This window comes from Nicotiana sylvestris, chromosome 1, assembly GCF_000393655.2.
Source record: "Nicotiana sylvestris chromosome 1, ASM39365v2, whole genome shotgun sequence".
Classification (NCBI taxonomy): Eukaryota; Viridiplantae; Streptophyta; class Magnoliopsida; order Solanales; family Solanaceae; genus Nicotiana; species Nicotiana sylvestris.
The window spans coordinates 134,442,327-134,454,950 of NC_091057.1; positions in this window are offsets into that span (position 1 = coordinate 134,442,327).

Sequence of the window (12,624 nt, forward strand, 5' to 3'; positions counted from 1 at the left end):
TTTCCATTTGAAATCTGAAAATTAATTCAATCAAAATACATGAACAAAACCAAAAATCAAATATCTATCGATTTTAGATTCGAGAAATATCAAAACGAATTACGGACAAAATAAAATTCAAAAACTACTAACCGGACTGAAACGACGAACGACTAACCAACAACGAACTCGAATTTAAGAAGTTGACTGAAGCAACGTCGAAGCAGTAGCAATGGAGGTTCGACGCAGCATCAATGGAGGAAAAGGAGAAACAGCGGCGACAAAGCCGACGGGGAGGTCGACGGACAACTGCTCGACATTGATGCAATGGTAGCCATGTCCACGCCGAAGCTGGAGCAACAACATCCGTTTGGAGAAGCCATGGCTGCTCGTCGCTGTCACACCTCCTTTTTCCGCACCCAATAGGGCACAAGGGAGTTTTTTCCAATTAAAGGACAATCGAAACGGGATTTATTTATTTATTTCAGAGTCGCCACTTGGGAGATTTAGGGTGTCCCAAGTCACCAATTTTAATCCCGAATCGAGGAAAAGAATGACTCCATATTACAGTCTGCGTACCAGAAATCTGGATAAGGAATTCTGTTAACCCGGGAGAAGGTGTTAGGCATTCCCGAGTTCCGTGGTTCTAGCACGGTCGCTCAACTGTTATATTCGGCTTGATTATCTGATTTTATACAAATATGAACTTATGTGCCAATTTTAACTCTTGGCCGCTTTTATTATTATTTTTTACGAGAATTGCAACGTCGTGAAAATATATCTCGAACCACGTTACATCAATGCACCCGTGATTATTGACATATCTCGACTCGGTCGAGAATTGGATTTGGGTCACATAAATGTGCACCCGAATTAAGAAAAATAAATTATTAAGACGCGCCTAAAGCAACTAACGTAGTGTTATTTTGGGGAAGGCCGTAAAGTTCGCTAGACGGCCTGTCCCGAATTCTAAGTATTTTAATATATACATTTGGAGGGCCCCGCAGCTTGTGCATTTTTTGTTTGTCGAGGCTCGTCTCATTCATTATTTTTAAAAGGAATTTGCAACGTCATGGAAATGCATCTCAAACCACGCCACAATCAATATACCCGTGATTAGAGACACATTTCGATTTCGTTGAGATTTGGATTTGGGTCACATAAATGTGCACCCGAGTTTAGGGAGATAACATTATTAAATACGCGCCTAAAGCGACTAGCGTATCATTGTTTTGGGTAGGGCCGTGAAATTTGCTAAACGGCCTGTCCCGAATTCTAAGCATTTAATACATACATTTAACGAGGGCCCCGCCATTTATGTATCTATCCAGCGAGGCTCATCTCATTTAATTAAAAGGATAATCTTAGCATGACTATAATTTTGTACTTTGTTCGTCTCTAAAATGACAGAGAGCAAAAGATCCTAGCCCCATTTCATACTTAAAGTATTTGTAGTCGAACCCCAAACAAGAGATAAAATTTATGAGTTTCCAAATACAAAAGCACGTGTGGGCTTGGGTCCAACGCATATGGTATTACACTGGACTTGGCTGTCCTTATTCCGATATTAGCCTAACTGCTTGTTCTTATGCCAATTCGTGAGTTTGCAAACTGGAAGATAAAATGATACTATTTCCTTTAACAGTCTATTGTAAGTTTAAAATAGGCTAATCTGTTGTCATGAAAGGACTTTAAGATCAAGCTTTAGTCCTGATTCGAACCATTTGGTATACTGAGATTAGACTATTACGACAATTAGAAGTCCATTTACTTGATTCAAGTCTAACATGCATCTTTACAAATGTCATGAAATAAGCAGGATGATTTCTAGCCTCATATCCCTCTAAGGACTTATCTAGAGAGTTCATAAGCTAATTATACAGTTCCATGGAAGGAGATTACATATCATTGATACACAAAATGGTTTAAGTACAATCAACAGAAAAAACTAAATTCAGTTTATAACTTCAACTTCTTTATGTGTGTATTCATGCTTCAAATGTCAACTTCAAACATGGAATTACATCGACTTAGTATGTGTACCTGGATTCAGATAACCAAACAAAAGAAAAGGAAGGATGTCAGCAGCAAGCAACCAAGCAGCAGTCACAGACAGCAACAACACAGCAACAAACAACCAGCCACAAGTGTCACCAACAGTCCACAGACAGCCAACAACAGTTTCCACAACGAGGAAACCCAACAGGTGGTCGAGCACCAAACAAAACACTCCCAGACACAGTGTAATAAGATGCGACCAAGAAAACCAGAATGTTCAATGCAGTAGCAGCAGAAAATCAATAAACACAAAAACTCAGGAAACAACCAACGGCAATCAGCAAAGACAGCTTGACCAACTTCAACTCTTACACAGTTTTCAGTTGATACTTATTCACAGTATTCTGAAATTTCTTTCTGTTTTTTTTTTCTGAAGACTAAAAGTCCAGCCCCTTTTAAGTTCTGAAATAGCTTATTTATAAGCCAACAACCCAGTGCAGCTAAGCTGCCTGGATTCTGCCAATTACAGTCTGCCCATACCCCTTAGCTTCCCATGCCTAAAGGCCTTTTCTTGGAATCCTTAATCAACCCCCCTATGCTCTGTCTCATTACTCTAATCAAGGATTATGTGCTTAGTTAAGTATTCATTTAATTCCCATGCTCTTGTGTTTTGTTCCCCATTAATAGTATTTTAATTGACACTTGACAACTTCTTTCAATCCTGAACACTTAGTTAGATTTTCCAGTTCGATTCCCCCCTCCCACAGCTAACAAACCAAACTATAATCAGTCCAAAACAAACCTTCACAAAAATCAGCCAGTAACTGGATGTGAAACTATCCTAAATCACTCAGTTAGGTCGTTTGTTATTTAATACTGTGAAACTAACGTCAAACATGTGACGAGTCGACTTCGCGAGTTATAACGTATACTAATTAGTCGCTAATCAACTAAACTTAAAACAGAAACAAACTGAGTGTTTCAGTCCTTTTTCGGACAACAATGGAACTTTACAAACTTAATTATTTGACGACGTTACTCAGGTCGACTATACGAACTATCATACGTAACAATTAAACGACTAACAATATAGACTAAACAGGGTACCAATTTATTTCAAAACTTGGGCCATTTAATTATGCAGTTTGTGAAATTTAACTAATCGACAATATCAATCGAAGCAACTAAACATCTTATAACACTTAACTAACATTCGAGAAAAGAAATCGACCAAACAAAAGGGTCTTTGGAGACGGACAGAGAATAATCAAAAACAAACTAAACAAAACCATAAACATATGCATAACACCTAAACAAAAAGCAAGAAAGGACGATTACATCGGAAACTTACCTCAAACGAAAACAGGTTTGGTTTTTTAGGGTTCTTGAACTCAGATTTGGGATTTGACAAGTTATGCTTGTATTTGACCGGAACCAAAGCTGATTAAGGCCTGAGGGACGTTAGGGGAGTGACTAGGGTGAATATGGGGTGGTTTGGTGTAGATCCAGGTTTGGTCTCGGACCTTCGAATGAAGATTCGAGACGTTCGGGGAAGATTCGAGGCAAGCTGAGTGTGGATTTGGAGAGGGGGGGTCATGGTGGTTCAGGGGTGTAACTATGGTAACCATCGACATCCTGGCCGCCGGACTTATGCTGAAAGGGCACCAGGGCGGCTGTTAGGGTTTCGGGGGTTTGGGGGTCCCTTCTGAGAGAGACGAAGGAACAGGGGTGGGTGTTTGGATAGGGGGCGGGGTAAAAGGGTTAAGTTTATATATGCATTGAGGGTATAGATCCTGGCCGTTGGATCAAGTGAGATCTATGGCCAGGATCTATTCTCTTAGGAAGGACGACGTCGTTTAGGCGTGTGGTGGGTTGGACCGGGTAAAGAAATGGGTCGGACCAGTTTAATGGGTCTAGGGGATGTGATCCTGGCCGTTGATTCGTTTGAGATCAACGGCCCAGCTTAGACGGGACAGAAACGACGCCGTTTGTACCGTGTCCGAGCAGCCTGTGTTTGGGCTGGATCGGTGTCCTGGACTTGGTCCTATTTTTTTTTGGCCCAAAACGATTTCAGCACTCTTTCTTTTGTTTTCTAGTTTTAAACTAAATGAACTAAAATAAAAAAAAAATAACTAAAAAAATGAAATTAAAACAACCAATATTGTAACACTTTAGCATAATTATCACACACATATGGAAATATTTAAGTAGGTTAAATCCCAACCTAGAATAAAAGATGCATATATATTTTTTGAATTTTCTTTTAATGACCGAATTATGGTTTAATGACATACATATTTTGTATTTTGTTTGATAAGATTAAACGAAAAAATGGACAGAACCACAAATGACTACCAACACGTGTCACGTGAAAATCGAAAAATTGTACAGCGAGGCCATTTGCCATTATTTTTTATTTCTTTTTGGAGTGATTGTCCGTGAAGCAAAAATCACGTGCTTACAGCTGCCCCTCTTTGCTCGAAGACACGAAGGGTTTTCGCGCAAAGATAAAGTGAGCGATTTTTGCTCGTCCGAGTACTCCGTGTGAAACATTTTTTGAAAAAAGATTTGACCGAACCTTTGCTTCCGAGGTTTCCTACATATCCTGGGGCTGAACAGGAATCAGGTCAATGTAGTTCGGGAAATTTTGGGTAGCTGGGACTACCGTGTGACTGTAGTGTTTGCCGCTGTTGTGTGCTACTTACATGCTGCTGTAGGATGTTACCGCTTACCGATCTCCTTGTTACATTATTCTAAAAGGAAAAACAAAAAGCTAGGCTAGACTGTGGATCATAAGATCTCCTCTATATTCAACTTGTTCTTGTCGCCTTGCTTTCTTGTCGGCTTGCGTTTTCCTCCGATGCTTTTATTTTGTGAACTTGAGGGATGGTACTGGCCTTTTGCTCTTCCGAGTACCAGTTTTCATCATTTTTCTTGGTCCGCTGGGGATATGGCCTTCTTCATTAAGCTTTTCAATGATTCCTTCGGTGGTAAAGCTTTCTTCATCAGATTTGTTGTGCTGGGCATGGTCTAATGTTCACAAGCCGCTTCTTTCAACACGCGTCCTTTTGACTCGTGCGCCTGAGTTTGCAACCTTCTGCTTTCCGGTGCGGGGGATTTTTGTTGTTTCCTGCTGGGTATTCCTGCTGTAACCTTCGGCCTTCCGGTGGGGTTACTGCTCTCAAAATCTGAAATATTTAAACTAAAACATGAAAAGTATTCCTCTCGTTATACAGGTGGGCGCCTATTTAAACTAAGACATGAAAATTATTCCTCTCGTTATACAGGTGGGCGCCTATTTAAGCTAAGACATGAAAATTATTCCTCTCGTTATACAGGTGGGCGCCTATTTAAACTAAGACTGAAAATTATTCCTCTCGTTATACAGGTGGGCGCCTATTTAAACTAAGACTGAAAATTATTCCTCTCGTTATACAGGTGGGAGCCTATTTAAACTAAGACATGAAAATTATTCCTCTCGTTATACAGGTGGGCGCCTATTTAAACTAAGACATGAAAATTATTCCTCTCTTTATACAGGTGGGCGCCTATTTAAACTAAGACTGAAAATTATTCCTCTCGTTATACAGGTGGACGCCTATTTAAACTAAGACATGAAAATTATTCCTCTCGTTATACAGGTGGGCGCCTATTTAAACTAAGACATGAAAATTATTCCTCTCGTTATACAGGTGGGCGCCTATTTAAACTAAGACTGAAAAGTATTCCTCTCGTTATACAGGTGGGCGCCTATTTAAACTAAGACATGAAAATTATTCCTCTCGTTATACAGGTGGGCGCCTATTTAAACTAAGACTGAAAATTATTCCTCTCGTTATACAGGTGGGCGCCTATTTAAACTAAGACATGAAAATTATTCCTCTCGTTATACAGGTGGGCGCCTATTTAAACTAAGACATGAAAATTATTCCTCTCGTTATACAGGTGGGCGCCTATTTAAACTAAGACTGAAAAGTATTCCTCTCGTTATACAGGTGGGCGCCTATTTAAACTAAGACATGAAAATTATTCCTCTCGTTATACAGGTGGGCGCCTATTTAAACTAAGACTGAAAAGTATTCCTCTCGTTATACAGGTGGGCGCCTATTTAAACTAAGACTGAAAATTATTCCTCTCGTTATACAAGTGGACGCCTATTTAAACTAAGACATGAAAATTATTCCTCTCGTTATACAGGTGGGCGCCTATTTAAACTAAGACATGAAAATTATTCCTCTCGTTATACAGGTGGGCGCCTATTTAAACTAAGACTGAAAAGTATTCCTCTCGTTATACAGGTGGGCACCTATTTAAACTAAGACATGAAAATTATTCCTCTCGTTATACAGGTGGGCGCCTATTTAAACTAAGACATGAAAATTATTCCTCTCGTTATACAGGTGGGCGCCTATTTAAACTAAGACTGAAAATTATTCCTCTCGTTATACAGGTGGGCGCCTATTTAAACTAAGACATGAAAATTATTCCTCTCGTTATATAGGTGGGCGCCTATTTAAACTAAGACACATTTGATTTTGTTTTCTCGTTCCTCCGAAAAATATTTAGCCACGGCAGAAAATTTTCTGCCCCGGTTTTGGTGGCCTTTCTGGTATCGCGTCCGTCTGCCATCATCAACCTTTATTTTCTTGCAGCAGACAAAAGGATTTAGTTAGTTTTAATCATGGTGGGGCAACGTGACCTTTCCGATGGGAGATGATTTTTCCCTTTTCTTTTCCTTGCTCTATGCTCCAACAACTGATTGGTGGACGACGCTGCTTGCTGGGGGTGGTTTTCCCTTTATCCCCCTTTCTGCTTTCTCTTTTCAGGACATGCTGTGGGAGTCTGCTTTTAATCAGGACATGCCGGGGATATCTTGCACCGGACTGATTTCCCTTTCTTGTGGCATCTGACCACTTCAGATTCGGGTCCGGGATTTATCAACATTCTGCGGGGAAACCTTTTCGGAACTTGGTCCAAAAGTCCTTCACCCGTCATTTTCCGCTCTCTTTATGTCACCTTTCTTTCTACACAATTCGTCCTTTGGTTTCACAGCCGATGCCTTTTGTCTTATTGCCTCGGCTCTCTACCCTTTTCGTATTTTGCTTTCGTACCCCTTCGGCCTCTGGTAGTGAACTTTGAAAAATCTTTTCCAAAACGAATTCTTAGAAAGAAAAATGAAAAAGATAGAAAAGGAGGAGAACCTTTCTGAACCAATACTTGGTGGAAAAAGGAAAAGAGAAGAACTTATCTGGATAACATGACTGGTCCTTGTGATCATGACGTGCACCATAGATTCCCGACCCAGTCTATTTGTATCAATCAACTTGCCAGATGACCTTACTTGCTGGGGATAAATGGGCGTCCATTTCTTTGTGAACGTGGATCCTTTTGTTGATCTGTTTGTCGCCTCATAGTGCCGTTCGAGAGGTTTTCACTAATGAGACTCTCTCTTTTCTCTCAGCTCCCGGTGCCTTATGGTGCCTGTGAAGGTTTTCACCAATAAGACTCTCTCGTTTTATATCCCTCATCTTTCGTCGCCTTGTGGTGCCTGCGAAGGTTTTCACCGACAAGACTCTCCCATTTTATTTTTCAACGGAGGATTGGAGTGCTGTCGATATGACCCTCTCTTCTGGAGATTCCTTCGGAATATCAATTCATTTCCCGTTTTATTGCTCCTCTTCTTTGCCGGGGATCAGTGTATTACTCTCGGCTTTATTTGCCTGACTTGGCACCTCTTGGATATTGATCGGGAGGTCTTTTGGACGTCGATGTCGGTTTCGGTGTGGGGCTAAAAGAAAGTCTATCAAAATAAAATAACTTGATGGGTGATATGCTACAACTTTTGGAATCAAACATTTGTTGGAACCTTAAAACATAACCTCTGCCCCAGTTTTCTTGCTTGGGGTTTTTTATTTTTACACTATGTTGAGCTATATGCGTTATGCACACTATGCCTATTATGCACACTTATGGATATTATGCATACTATGACCGAGCCGTGAGGCGCCTACGTATCCTTTTTGAGGAATCAGGTCAAATGTAGTTCCCACAGTTTGTGATATTTATCTTCTTCTTCTTTTTTTTTTCTTCAAAATTTTCTTTTCTTCTTCTTTCTCTTTTCATATCTTTTCCGTTAGTGATTCCAAAAGAGGGGTATGAAAGAATAACTTAAGGCTCAAAAGGGGGAAACAAGGGTAAAAAGTGTTTGGATAGAAGAAAGAATTGCCTCCGTCATTTCATTATCCAATAAGTACCAAGTACAAACAAACGAACCAATAATTGCCATAATCAAAGAAATTACGCATAATATCTCTTGACTGCATCCAAATTGATAGCCATGCCAACACATCTTCCCTCGATATCCGTCAAACACAGAGCTCCATTGGACAATACTCTGGTCACGATATAAGGCCCTTGCCAATTTGGGGCGAACTTGCCTTTTGCCTCGACCTGATGTGGGAAGATCTTCTTCAATACCTGCTGCCCTACTTCAAACTTCCTGGGGCGTACCTTCTTATTATATGTTCTCGCCATTCTCTTCTGATACAGCTGACCATGGCACACTGCTGCCAATCTTTTCTCGTCTATCAAGCTCAACTGTTCTAGTCGAGCTTTGACCCATTCAACATCATCAATTTCGGCTTCAGCGACAATCTGGAGGGATGGAATTTCGACCTCCGCTGGTATTACGGCCTCAGTTCCGTACACCAACAAATAAGGAGTTGCACCTATGGAAGTCCGGACGGTAGTGCGATAACCCAACAGAGCAAAGGGTAATCTCTCGTGCCATTGTCTGGACCCTTCCACCATCTTTCGCAGTATTTTCTTGATGTTCTTATTGGCTGCCTCGACCGCTCCATTCGCCTTGGGACGATATGGGGTGGAATTGCGGTGTGTAATCTTGAATTGTTGGCATACCTCTCTCATCAGGCTGCTGTTAAGATTCGCACCGTTATCCGTGATGATTACTTTTGGGATCCCAAATCTGCAGATGATATGGGAGTGCACAAAATCCACCACCGCCTTTTTAGTTACCGACTTGAAGGTTTTAGCCTCAACCCATTTGGTGAAGTAGTCAATGGTTACTAGAATGAACCTATGACCGTTGGATGCTGCTGGCTCGATAGGTCCAATGACATCCATGCCCCATGCAACAAACGGCCAGGGTGCTGACATCGTATGTAACTCTATTGGCGGAGAATGAATCAGATCTCCATGTATCTGGCACTGATGGCATTTCCTCACGAAAGTGATACAGTCGTGTTCCATGGTGAGCCAATAATACCCTGCCCTAAGGATCTTCCTTGCCAACACATATCCGCTCATATGTGGCCCGCAAACTCCAGCATGTACCTCTGCCATAACCGTCGTGGCTTGACCGGCATCTATACATCTTAACAATCCCAAATCCGGGGTTCTTTTGTACAAAACTCCTCCGCTGAGGAAGAAACCATTCGACAAACGCCGAAGGGCCCTTTTTTGGTCTCCAGTGGCCTGTTCCGGATATATCCCCATTCTGAGGTATTCCTTGATATCATGAAACCATGGTTCGCCATCTGCTTCCTCCTCTACGGCGTTGCAATAAGCGTGCTGATCACGGACCTGGATGTGCAGAGGGTCAACATACATTTTGTTAGGGTGGTGCAACATTGATGCTAAGGTGGCCAATGCATCCGCAACCTCGTTATGAGCTCTCGGGATATGTTTGAACTTTACTGATTGATATCATTTGCTCAGATCATGCAAGCATTGTTGATATGGTATGAGTTTTAGATCCCGCGTTTCCCATTCACCCTGAATCTGATGTACCAAGAGGTCCGAGTCTCCCAAGACCAAGACGTCTTGGACATCCATGTCCGCAGCCAATCGTAGACCCAAAATGCAAGCTTCATACTCGGCCATATTGTTGGTGTAATAGAAGCGTAGTTGAGCCGTAACGGGGTAATGGCGTCCTGTTTCAGAAATTAGTACTGCTCCTATTCCAACCCCTTTCGCGTTTGCAGCTCCATCGAAGAAAAGCTTCCAACCCGGTTCCTCGGGTAACTCCAGCTCGTTTGTATGCATCACCTCTTCGTCGGGAAAATATGTTCTTAAAGGCTCGTATTTTTCCTCAACGGGATTCTCTGCCAAATGGTCGGCCAGCGCCTGGGCTTTCATGGCCGTCCTCGTCACATAGACGATATCAAACTCTGTGAGCAGAATTTGCCATTTGGCCAACCTTCCTGTGGGCATAGGTTTCTGAAAGATATACTTCAACGGGTCCAATCGAGATATGAGATAAGTAGTATACGAGGACAGGTAGTGTTTCAACTTCTGAGCTACCCAAGTTAGGGCGCAACATGTTTTCTCGAGTTGAGTGTACTTGACCTCATATACTGTGAATTTCTTGCTAAGATAGTAGATAGCCTGCTCCTTCCTTCCTGTGTCATCATGTTGACCCAGCACACAACCAAATGAGTTTTCCAGTACCGTCAGATAAAGGATCAAAGGCCTCCCCGGCTTAGGCGGGACCAACACGGGTGGATTAGACAGATACCCTTTGATTTGGTCGAAAGCCTCTTGACACTCTGCCGTCCAACTTACCGCAGCATCCTTTTTCAGCAGCCGAAATATGGGCTCACAAGTTGCTGTGAGTTGAGCGATGAACCTGCTGATGTAATTGAGTCTACCCAGCAAACTCATTACCTCTGTTTTGTTCTTTGGCGGTGGCAAATCTCGGATGGATTCGATCTTGGATGGGTCTAACTCAATCCCCCGTCGACTGACGATGAATCCTAACAGCTTTCCTGATGGAACCCCGAATGCGCATTTGGCCGGGTTGAGCTTGATATCATACCTTCAGAGTCTTTGGAAGAATCTCCTTAGGTCTGCTACATGGTCCTCTTGACGCCAAGACTTTATGATCACATCATCTACGTACACTTCAATTTCTTTGTGTATCATGTCGTGAAACACAGTAGTCATTGCTCGCATGTACGTTGCCCCGGCGTTCTTCAATCCGAACGGCATCACCCGATAGCAGTAAGTTCCCCATGGCATAATAAAAGCTGTCTTTTCCGCATCTTCCTCGTCCATTAGGATCTGATGATAACCCGCATAGCAATCCACGAAGGATCCAATCTCACGCCCGGCGCAATTATCGATCAAGATATGGATGTTGGGCAATGGAAAATTGTCCTTGGGACTTGCTTTGTTGATGTTGCGGTAGTCGACGCACACCCTGATTTTCCCATCCTTCTTTGGAACTGGCACCACATTGGCCAACCACTCGGGATATCGAGTGACCCGAATGACCTTCGCCTGCAACTGTTTAATCACCTCTTCTTTGATATTTACACTCATTTCTGTTTTAAATTTCCTTAATTTTTGCTTGACCGGAGGGTATGCCGGGTCAGTGGGCAACTTGTGAACCACTAAATTGGTGCTTAATCCCGGCATATCATCATATGACCATGCAAAAACATCTTTGAATTCCACGAGGGTTTTGATCAATTCTTCCCTGACATTCGGCTCAATATGGATGCTGATCTTGGTTTCTCGGACATTATCAGCGTCTCCTAGATTCACAGCCTCAGTGTCATTTAGGTTAGGTTTGGGTTTTTCTTCAAATTGGCACAGTTCTCGGTTTATCTCTTCGAAGGCTTCATCTTCGTCACATTCAGAGTCATCGTTGCAAACGACCTCTTGTATCATTAAGTCGGATTCAAACTGATTTATTAGACTAGGTCGAAGATCCGCTGTGCATGCCATGTCATTAGAACCAGTAAAAAGAGAACTGTTCAGAGAGAAAAAAGAACAAAACAAAAATTAAAATGGGACAAAAGAAGAGAACTTTATTAAACTTGCGGAAAAAAAAGGTTCACACTTTTACAAAACAAAAGTAAAATTTGGATTACACCCTGGAATAATCCGAACAAATCAAAACAAACAAAAACATAAATCAAAGCCTACTACCAAGACTCCCCTCGGACAGGAAGAGGAGTAACTGTCCAATTGTTAGTTTTGGCCTCCGGCCCCACAAACTGTATCTCTGTTCTGCTGGAACCTTCTCCAGCTTCTACCACACTGACATCAGCGAATAGCCTCTCGAAACTCTGATTCAGGTCTCCATCCATACCAATCAATGGTCCTAGAATCTTTGGGACCAGTGGCCCTTTGGCGCTTGCTCTGACAAAAGATCTTGAGAGACGTGACACAGATTTGGGAAGATACCAGACTTTCTTCTTAATTTTCCGCGCTTGCTTTACATCTGTTGCGGTTGGTTTGAACCCCAATCCGAAAGTTTCCAGATTTTTAGGCAGGGAAACAGGTTGGAAAATCCCCTGAAGCTCGACTCCCAGGCCCTTTCCCGGCACAAATCCGTTACCCAGCATTTCCGAAACCATCATGACTGTCGCGGCAGCTACCCTAGGGTGCGGGATGATTTCTCCTTCAGAAATTTTGTTTGTCGACACTGTATCGAAAATCTGGTAGACCCAGGGACCTTTGTCATCATCGGTCTCTATGAAAGGTACAATGGCGCCACCCATGGTGCACGCCGTGTCCTCGCCGTGTAGCACGACCTCTTGTCTTTCCCACTCGAACTTCACCATCTGATGTAGGGTGGAGGGCACTGCTTTGGCTGCATGAATCCATGGTCGTCCTAAC